This window comes from Ananas comosus, linkage group 6 (genome assembly GCF_001540865.1).
Source record: "Ananas comosus cultivar F153 linkage group 6, ASM154086v1, whole genome shotgun sequence".
NCBI classification, from domain to species: Eukaryota; Viridiplantae; Streptophyta; class Magnoliopsida; order Poales; family Bromeliaceae; genus Ananas; species Ananas comosus.
Genome location: NC_033626.1, coordinates 6,161,869 through 6,172,645, shown reverse-complemented (window position 1 = coordinate 6,172,645; position 10,777 = coordinate 6,161,869). Strand labels below are relative to the sequence as shown.

The window sequence follows — 10,777 nt, the reverse complement described above, 5'->3', positions numbered from 1 at the left end:
TTGCTTTAAGTATTGCCTTATCTACTTACCTTCCTCCAGTTTGGGCCGAGTGGCGCATTTCACTGAAGTCAGTAATTGCCCACTGGGAACTATTATTTAATAGTTCTCACGCCCCCTATTTTATGATTTCTTTTTAGAGCCTTCAGCACCGGTGGAGGCACGGGATCGTGGCAAGGGGATCGCTTAGTTAGTGGTGGAGCCAGTTTTGATCCTAGGTGGTTCTTCTCTCTGTTTGAGATTTGTGAGAGAGAGGTTTTGTTACCATGTTTAGAGACCACCATTGTATCTTCCCTTGTACTTGTAGTTGGCTTTCTTTTTACTAAGTTATGTTTTATCTTAGTGGATTTACTTTTTCTTTTACCTACTATGTTGTAAAATCTAGTTGTTTTGTGCTCTGATATTACTAGACCTTTTTGTACTATTGTCTTATTTATCGAAATTGTGTAGACGCCTTATATGTTTCAGACGTATGGCGGGTCTAGACACGTGCCGGGCAAGCTTCCGCTGGACCCCGGGGCGTGACACATAGCCTTTTGGGTACCGTTTTCACGCCTACGCACATCGAAACGCCTGAATGCTCCCAAACTTCACCGAACTTCACCGGAACCATTCAAATGGCTTTCCAACCAAATGTACACCGTAACTTCATAATTTTAGAAGTCCGATAAGGTACCAGTCTATCGCTGGATGGGTGGCCCCCTAGGCGGGTAGTGTGCCGATGGAGTCCCTTGGTTGGCAGCTGGCAATGTCGGTGCCGATGCAGATGACGATGCCGGTAACGAACTTCTCCGGCACTCGGTTCGGAAGTGGCCCTCCTGGCCACAAAGGAAGCACATGCCTCCCCGCTGTGGACACTGCGGTGGAATGTGAGGACCACCACAGATAACACACTGGGGAGGTCGGCGTCGATCAAAACCTTCTCTCTGTGCAAATGAGCCACGCCCTCTCGACTCGCTTCTAGGGTGCTTCGGCGGCCTCCTAGAGTGCGCCTGACTCAAACCCTCAGCCGCGGGCCTTTTTCCCTCTCCCTTGTCCAAGCCTTCTCTCCGTTCTTGCACATCCGCCGAGCCCCTCTCCACAATGAGAACGCGGTTCACCACATCTCGGTAGGTTTGCAGATATGACGATTTCACAAACCAAAAAATCGACGGTCAAAGTTCACTTTAAAAAATACGGGCCTTGTCCTCGTCGTCACGCACGACGAAAGGCACGCAATACAGAAGCAGAGAGAACTCTCTCTCGTACTCGGCTACCGTCCGATCCCCTTGGCGCAAGCCGCGCAAGTCCTTCTCTATTTGCCTCTTGACGCTGTCGGGGAAGTAGTGCTCCAACAGAAGTTCCTTGAACCTCTTCCACGTAATTGCTGAAAGGTCGGTGTTGGGGTTGTCTTGGATATCCAACCACCAACGGTAGGCTTCAGCGTCCAGGTGATGAGTGGCGAGCCAAATTCGGTCTCTCTCTTCCACAAAGGTGTCGCGAAAAAGCTTTTCCATGTGCATCAAACACTTCTCCACGATCCAGTGGTCGGCTTTCTCTCCATAAAAAATCCTGGGATTGCACCTCCTGAACTCATTGAGGCGATCCATGAGCCGGTCCCGCTCCGCTCCCTCGACCATCACGGGAAAAACTGCCCCCGCCGGAGGCACCTGAATCGGTGGTGCCGCGACATCCTCCTCTCGAGGTACGACTATGGGCGCCGCGCGCGAAGTACCGGGAGCGGGAGACGGCGCCCTCGGTGCCACCACCTTGGCCGGCGCGGGGGGTGTGGAAGTCTGGGCCTCCCTAGTAGCCGCCTGCTGAAGAAGCAAGTTCTCCAATTGCTTCATCCGCGTTTCCTGCCAGTGCGCCACATCGGCCTGTTGCTGAGCCGCCGCCGCCTACTGAGCCACTAAATCAATGAGGACCGCAAGCTGAGTTCTCAGGTCACGGACCTCGCTAGACCCGGAAGTAGCGGAGGTCTCCACCTCCTCCAGGTTTGCCGCGTTCTCTGCCCCAACAGATTTAGAGCCAGTAGTTGGCATTATCACTACAACAACATAAAAGGGCAAGTTAGTAAAACTCACGCTATCGCAACCCTACTCAAGTAAATAATACTCAAATCATGCGAAAGTAAGGAAGTGTCCTTTACTACTAACTCCTGATGTTACGTTGTCGGCCGCCAACGTAACCCTCCGGGAAGTTAGAAGCTATACACTTCGATTAAACTCCAACTTTTTAGAGTTATAATAAAATCCAATTATAATACTTTCGCTTACAAATCAAAATAGACCCCGTCTCTCGCGAGCCTATTTCCTATAGTCCAACTGGTCAAAGATTTGTTAGGTCCACTAAGACTCAACCCTAGGCTCTTATACCAAAATAATCTATCACGCCCCGGGACCCAGCGGAAGCCTGCCCGGTGCGTGTCCAGACCCGCTATATACCTACAACATATAAGGCGTCTACAACAACAGTATAAAGAGGTAAGATAAATAAAGCATCTAATAGATTATCAGAGCATACACAACTAGATTTCTAAAGACAAGCAGGATAAAAGGAGCTAATCCCCTAATGTAAACAATAAAGTAGTACAAGATAGGATCTCAAATACAAGATTAGATAAACAAAAATGGTGGTCTCTACATAAGAGTACAAAACTCTCATCCTCTCCAAGTAAAACAAAAAGAGAGGTGAATCACCTAAAAGAAAGACCCCTCGTGACTACCTAGTGGCGACACCCTTGCCGCGGTCCCTAACCTCACCCAGTGTGGAAGGCTCTGTAAAAAAAAAAAACAAAACAGGGGGCGTGAGAACTATTAATCAATAGTTTCCAGTGGGCAAGCCGCCGACCTTAGCGAAATACACCACTAGGTTATGGAGGCATAAGTAGTATGTTCTAATATTAAATAGAAAGAACAATATGTATATTGAGCATGTAATAAAACTTACTAACTACTATGCCTCTACTTAGCATGAGTTTCCACAAGTATAAATGCTATTCTAATATGAATATGCATGTGTATAAATACATAATGTCCTCAAGTACAACTAGTAAAATGTCATTGTTTACTAATTTGTCTAATGTCCACTTTGTATTTTAGTTTAACTTTGTTCCAATCATATAGGACCTACACAAGGATAGTCTTGCTTACGCCGTGCCTAATGGTCCCATGGTAGTCAACATTCCCACCCTTGAAATGAGCCTCCCCCATGGTATCCCATTTCAGCGCCCAATCACGCACGGGCGAGCATATGTCGCGATAGCTATCTCCGGAGTGCCGGCTTGTAGGGAGCGACCCTCACAAGCATGTGTGAATGAGCACAATGGCAAGCAAGCGTAATCATCTATCTCAAGTCCAATATTATCATGTCTAAAACATGGTATAAATGCTAGTGATTCAATGGCCTATCACTATGTTATCATGTAGTAGTTTAACCGTCCACTAAGTTGAATGCTTCTTTATGGCATTTGTGTCCACTATGTCAAGCATGAGTTTTATGTCCAAAAGCATGTTATACTTGTCATTTTAACTATATAACACATGTTTCCAAATCACATGAAAGAATGCTTCTCATTTGTAAGAATACTATACTCATATTTCTCTACTACATAGAGATGATTTTTTATGATACATAACACATGTATTTTAAGCTTCTAAAATTCACATATGCCCTATCTAATATGAATATGCAAGAATTTTTATTTTACAATGCAGAAAATAACATAGGGGGGGTTTATCCATTTCGGTTAGGTCAAACCCACCAAGAACTCCACTAATCCCCTTCGTTTGTGCCAACGAAGATGTCCACTAGTCACTTAGCTTCCTAAAGAAAATTCTAAGAGGGTTAAACGAAACGAACGAACACCCAAAGTGTTCATCTTTAACCAATCCAAGAAAAGGGTTAAAACTCACCTTAAAAGTGGAAAAACCTTCTCAAATCCCAAATGAGAGCTAGGACCCTTCAAATCCAACCTAAAGGAAGGTTCTAAACCAATAAATTAGGTTCCAAAAGTTACAAATAAAAAATCCCCAAATAAATCCTAGATTTCTCATTTCTAGGTTTATATGCAAAAACTCTACCAAAATATGATCCAAATGAGAGATCATAGATACTAACCTCTCTTAATGCTCCAAATGTCATGCCTCGAGCTCCGCCTATTTGGTCGGATTCGGGCATGCCGACAAACCGCCGAACGGACAGAGCCTCCCCTATACGTTCTAGGCGTCACAATCTATACAATGTAATACAAGAGGTTCCAACCAGGAACTGTATTCAACCACAGATTGCATAAGTATCAAAAACATAAAATGCTAACTATGCTAGTACAAGCATTCATCTCAAGATTTTACATTTACAATATTACAAATACCTTTAAGTTATTACAACTTATACAAATTTACTACAAGTTTGTTTCTTTCAATCTGAACTTTGAGCTAGACCTCTTCAGGGTATTGCTATCTCGGTCTCAGTGGTGGGGCGCTATCTACGGAGCTACGCCCTGTCCTCACGCCGCTGCGCCGCTCGCGTGTGAACCTGTACCCCCAAAAACAACACGGGGGTGAGAACTATATAAATATAGTTCCCAATGGGTACGGCCACCCAAGGGAAGAGCTCGACCCACCAGGTCCAAAGGAGGCACTGTAACATGTTAGTCCAACAGATAATCACAATAATTTATGCAGATATTTAAACATGTATGCCTCACGATATGCAATATGCAAATTATGCAACTAAGTAACAAGTAGATCTACTGATCCTACTTTCTATCTCGCTATCCAAGCTCATATCATACTAGCTTCTAAGGTGTCATCTACCTTAATCAAGCTATCCACCCGACTCGGTCTCGAGTCAATCATCCGCGGAGTACCGCGTCAAGTCAGGCTCGAGGTGAAGGACGTCTCACAAGCACCTCAGCCCTAAGTCCACGCGACAATAGGTACAATCACAGGGAGAGGAGAATCGTCGATCCTCGTGACCCTACGCCGCTCAAGCTTAACGGGCGAGGAGAACCATCAAACCCGCTGAGCTCATACCGGGAGAGGAGAACTGTCGATCCCGTTGAATAACTACCGGGAGAGGAGAACCGTCGATCCCGTAGTTCTGATTCACTTGTTTTATGGCATGCCCCACAAGCCGGCTTAACCATCTGGCGGCGAAATTATCACACACGCCGGGTAATAGTTTAAGCCTCCGAGTGGTGACTCTGCGCACAGACCCTCTTTTCCTCCCTTGGTATCAATCTCGGCGGCGAAATCGTCGCACACGCCCTAGCCTTGATACCAAGGTCATCATAGGTCTTGGGATTCCGGAATTTATTTCCACAACTTAAGGGTTTACTCACTTTACCTTATGTTGACGACCTTCCTAGGTCTAAACCAATTATTTCCTAGTGGTCATTCTACCACTAAAATCCACAACTTAGTTCAAATACACTAAGTTTCACTATACATCATAACCTAGGTTCACTTGCTAGGTTCTATGTCATTTTACTTAGATTTCGACTCTAGGTTTACTAATTCAACCTATATTTAATGATACTAGGTTATGTCCGACCTATGTTTATTAACACTAGGTCATGCCACTCGATCTATAAAATATCCAACCTATGTTTAATACACTAGGTTCACGTCCACAATATGTCAAAGTCCATATATGCTTTAGCTTTAACCATAATACATTCACATGCATCTAGCATTCATATTCATATGCATCTAGTATTCACAACTCATGCATTCATATGCATCTAGCATGGTTATCACATATCAATATTCATCCATTATTCAACAAGATTATCATTATACTCATGTGCATGTTCCAATGGCAGGCAATTTATATGATTTGATTCATGCCTTCATTTTATTAATCATAACCTACCGCTAAGCATATATGCGTCAATGAAAAACCATACGTTGCTTTGGCACGGAAGCGACCTAATCGCTTCGGTAAGCACAACCCACCTTTACTTGATACCGGAACGCGAGAAATCGACTTCCCGCACTTTTCCATGAATCGCGGCCCGCGCTCGCTACAATTGTAGTCGAAAATGTCCTTTTGGTGATATCTTCGCGTAGGCTCGACGGATTGCTAAACCGACTTCGCCAACACGTTCGTTTTTGTAATACACAGAACCTTTGCAAATTGCGAAGTTCGAGTGTGAGGAATGAGATGTGGATCTATCCTACATATTCTAAAAGGCTTGGACAAGTTTTTGTACAAGTTAGAGAAGGATTGGATGGCCAAAAGCAAGAAAGTGCTTTGATCTGGCGAAATTAGCATTTTTCTGCTTGGTGTACCGGTACAACCATCATTGTGTACCGGTACACAATGGCAAAAACGTGGCAGCAAGGCTATTTTGGTAATTTCACATTCTATACTTATCTACTTACCTTCAGCTCGACCCTTGAAGCTTCTTAGATGGTGCTGGAGCTTAGAGAAGCTGCCCTGCCTCTCACCCTCTTTCTCTCTCTAGGGTTTCTCTCTCTAAGAGTAAAAGTCACCGTTTTGCGCCGTTTTCGCGTCCCGCTCAACGTTTGCTGGTTGGGTGGACTTGGGGTCAGCTTTTAAAAGGTAAAGTGAAGTGTTTTCAGTAGTGCTTTTCATGTCTATTGCTGGGAGTTGCTGAAAGAAAGCTTTAAAGAGGTTTTTAGCTCAATCACCCTCTAGTTTGTGGTTTAGTGTCCGATTTTGACGCGTTTCGATTTTATTGCTCCCAGCTGAGTTCGAGGAGGATTTCAGCAGCTTGAGGGGAGTTAATTAGCTGTGATTTAACTACCTTGGACCAGGGATAAGCTGCTTCAAAGCTGGATAAAGGTAATTAGTCAACTAATGACATAATTTCAGGACTATATGAAGTTTAATCGGGTAATTGACGTAGTTTGGAATGAATTCTTCGCAGTAGGTTTTTGAGCTCCTTTGAGCTGAACCTGTGCTCTTGGAAGCTGGTTTCGAGGATATTTTAACCAAGGGTAAATAGAAATTTCAGTTCCAAAACTGATTCCGCAAGATTTTGGCGATATTAACTTATATTTGAGCGTTTTGATGCCGTTTTGGAAATTGTTCGCAGCAGGCTTGCGATGGACTTTCGGATTATCTCCGACTGATACGTGAGGGATTTTGGGAAGCTTAACTTGAGGTATTAAACGGAGCCAAAACAGGGAATTAAGCTTCCACCTTGTATTAATTGAGAATTTTGCCGAAATTGGATTCTTATGTATAAGTAATCGCCTCGACGCTGTTTTGATGCTTTGTTTTCAGCAGGGCTGAAGTCTAGTAGAGCTGAATTTCGGGACGTCGTTGATCTGGTTTGAGCTTAGTGATAGGTGGGTTTGACCTAACCAGATCAAGTGAAACTCCCATATGTTCTATATGTTACTATAGAATTGGTTTGGTTGTACGCTATTGTGTTTATGTGAATGATAAAGGACTCGGAATAATCTTGCCACAATGCTTGATACAATTGAAATGAAACCTCTATGAAGTAGAGAGTAGTCATGCATAAAGTATTCATGCAGTAAAGTATTCCTGTTTAGTTCAGTTGAATAACCAAGTGATAAGTGTATTATGCTTCTACAAAATAGAAAACAATGACATTCTCTTGACCCTATTGATAGTATATTAATAGTGAGAAGTTTCTAATGCAATATGTAAATTGGCATTACTTTTATGTGTTTACTAATCTAGTGGATACTAGCAAGTTTCATTGTTTATCATATTGAGAATTCCGATCAATAGATCGAGAGTGACAACATAGTGTACTATGACACGATGATTAAGATATACTGAGCTATGGACCTTGTTTGCTTGCCACCGTGCTCATTCGCACACGTTTGTGAGGGTAGCTCCCTAAAAGCCGGCACTCTGGAGTTGGCCTACGCGTCAGTTGCTCGCCCGTGCGGGATTGGGTGCCGAAGTGGATTGCCGTGGGGAGGGTATACTACCACGGGGCCATTAGGCGCGGCGCAAGCCGGACTACCTTGTGTAGGTCCTGATGAATGAAAGGAAAACTTTAAATGAAATGAAAGTACTAAATGACATTTGACAGTAATGAATGATTACCAGTTATAGTGCACAGTATTTACTTACACATCCATACTTATGTTCATGTTTATGTTCATGCTTATAGTAGTTGCTATGCTTCTATTATTCAGTTGATTCGTTACTGTAGAAATTACGATTACATGCTGACTACATGTTCGTTACCTATTAGCAATGTAGATATATCATGCAATTACTCTTTTTACTTTCATTCGGTACATCATGAGCCTAGTGGTGTAATTCGCCGAGGCTGGCGGCTTACCCACTGGGAACTATTGTTAATAGTTCTCACGCCCTTTTTATGGTTGTTTTTACAGAGCCATTGACAGGAGAGGCTAGGGATCGTGGCAAGGGAGTCGCGTCTAGCTAGACATTGCTAGGAGCTTGCTAGTTGATCACCTTGCTACTCGGGCTACGGTCGAGGGTGATGTCCCAGTGTATAGAGTGACTACCATTGTATATGTATTTTGAGTAGTCTATGATGTTTATTTACTGTTTGGAACCAGAGATTATAGTTTTTATATTTCTTTATGATGTGAAAATTTTGGATTGGTTACTCTTTGTTCCTCTGTTGATAGTATTGTGGACTTATACTTTGCTCTGATATCAGGATAGGATTTTCCTATGTTCTTCCTATCGACTTGTTTCTTGTAGACGCCTTATATACTGCAGGTGTATGGCGGGTCTGTGCACGTACCGGATATGCTTCTGCTGGTACCCGGGCGTGACAGTTTTACCCTCAATTAGGTTTGTACGCGGTCAATTCCAAGTTAGGACTTTAATCCTGCAAAAGCGCATTATCGAGCTTAGGTTCAATGAACCTATCACTATTCAAACCTTTATGCAGGTTCTATACATAAAACTATTCTCTAATCAACCTGCTAATACACAACTCCATGAAGAACATAGAGCAATTCAACTCTTTGCTCGCCCAAGAAACCTCAAAACAATCAGTTTAGAGGACTTCACATCAAACTCTCACCCAAATCTGAATAATAACTTATTACTATAACCAATCCACATGTATATATATATATATATATATATATATACATGTGCTGTCCACATCCAGCCCCTTTAGGAATTTTCATGGTAAACATGCTTTGATAATCAAGAAACCAAGCCAACTCCATCCTAGGTTGATTAGAATCAGCCCTATCATGAAAACACAACCCTAACCAAGAGATTATTTAATCTCACCTCAGGTTTTGAAGCTCCAACAACCAATTTCCCCACTGCCGAAACCTCTTCTCAGCTCCAACAGCACCATCACCACTTTCCCTTCAACACATCCCACTCCTCTCAGTTTGAGAGAGAAAAAGGAAGAGAAAGACAAGAAGGAAGGGAAGAAGGAAAGAAATAAAAGAGAAGGAAGGGAGTATTACTCTATTCTCCATCTTCCTCCCAGCCACGAGCACCAACTCCACCAACCTTCCTTCATACAGCTAGAGAGAGAGAGAGGAAAAAAAGATGGAAAGAAAAGAGAAAAGAAAGAAAGAGAGAGTCAATTACGTATGCCCACAGGTGGAGGATCAATGGGTTTAAGTGATCAGATCAACAAAATGCATTTAGACCCCTCAAAACTGCAAAATTGCATTGCATTCCAGCAATTCGCAAATCAGTTCCTGCAGGTTCGCAGTTCAGTCCATGCACTACACCTCAGCCTGACAGCAGCAAATTGAGATCTTTTTGCGCGTCTAGTTCGCTGCGAACACTTCTAATCACTTCTAAATTATACTAATACACCTCTACAAGCTGCCAATTTAATTTGGAAGCAATTAATTTTCATTTTAACATCATCTTGACCAATGTGAGTAAGATCAACAACATAATCAATCTCCAACAACCTTATATGGCAGCAGCTTCTCTCGAAGCTCGTTTCACGCAGTCACTTCATCCTAAATCTCTCTAAACCCTTCCAATACATGCCCATGAACCTCCACAAGCTACTAATTTAATTCGGGAGCAATCCAATTTCATCTATTGCATCATTTTAGCCGGATTAGCAATGAAATCAAGCTCCAATTCCATTCATGGCAGCAACTTCACTTCGGAGCCTTTTCGCGCTTTCGGTTCACTTCGAAACCCTCCAACTTCTTCCAATACAAGCCAAATAATATTCCTAAGCTTCCAAATTAATCCTGGAACAACCCAATTACATTTTTGCACTATCTTGCTTATTTTGTTCAAGATTAACAACATGCTTAAGCTCCAATACTTGACATGGCAGCAACAACACTTGGAGTTCCTTTTTGCACTCCCACTTGCTCCAACACGTCCAAAATACTTCCAAACTCATGGTTAATGATCCCCAAACCTCACTATGGTTCTTTTAATCAAAGTTAGCATCGGAACCCGGAAATTCTCTTTATATTTCGTTTCGCGCCCAATTTGCGCCGAAACACTCATTTATCTTCGGAATTCATTCCAATGCATCACAAATCACTCAGGAAAGATGTACATTTAATCCAAACTTCTCTTTGATCCTTTATAACAAAATTGACATCGTAACTCCCAGCTTCCATATATTACACCAAACCTACCTAGGATGGTGCTAGAGTTGAAGTTCCCTCTTCAAAAAAGCTCTAAACAATGCTCCAAGGCTTCACTCATGGAGGAAAAACCACCAGCATGCCAAAAGGGAGCAAAAGAGGTGGTTAATCCTCTAAAAATCCAAGAAAAAGGGAAGGAAATCAAAGAGGGAAAGTGGAGGGGTCCCTTACCTGGTTCTCCACTATTCCAAGCTTAGGGAGCCCTAGAA

At 42.9% G+C, this 10,777-nt stretch overlaps 1 long non-coding RNA gene across 1 annotated transcript; it reads right to left on the bottom strand.

Moving 5' to 3' along the window:
• Nucleotides 8,725-9,520, bottom strand: LOC109712003. The gene is made up of 3 exons (XR_002216744.1): nt 9,402-9,520; nt 9,217-9,297; nt 8,725-8,800 (listed from the first exon to the last, which is right to left on the bottom strand). It is a non-coding gene; the product is annotated as an uncharacterized LOC109712003 (long non-coding RNA).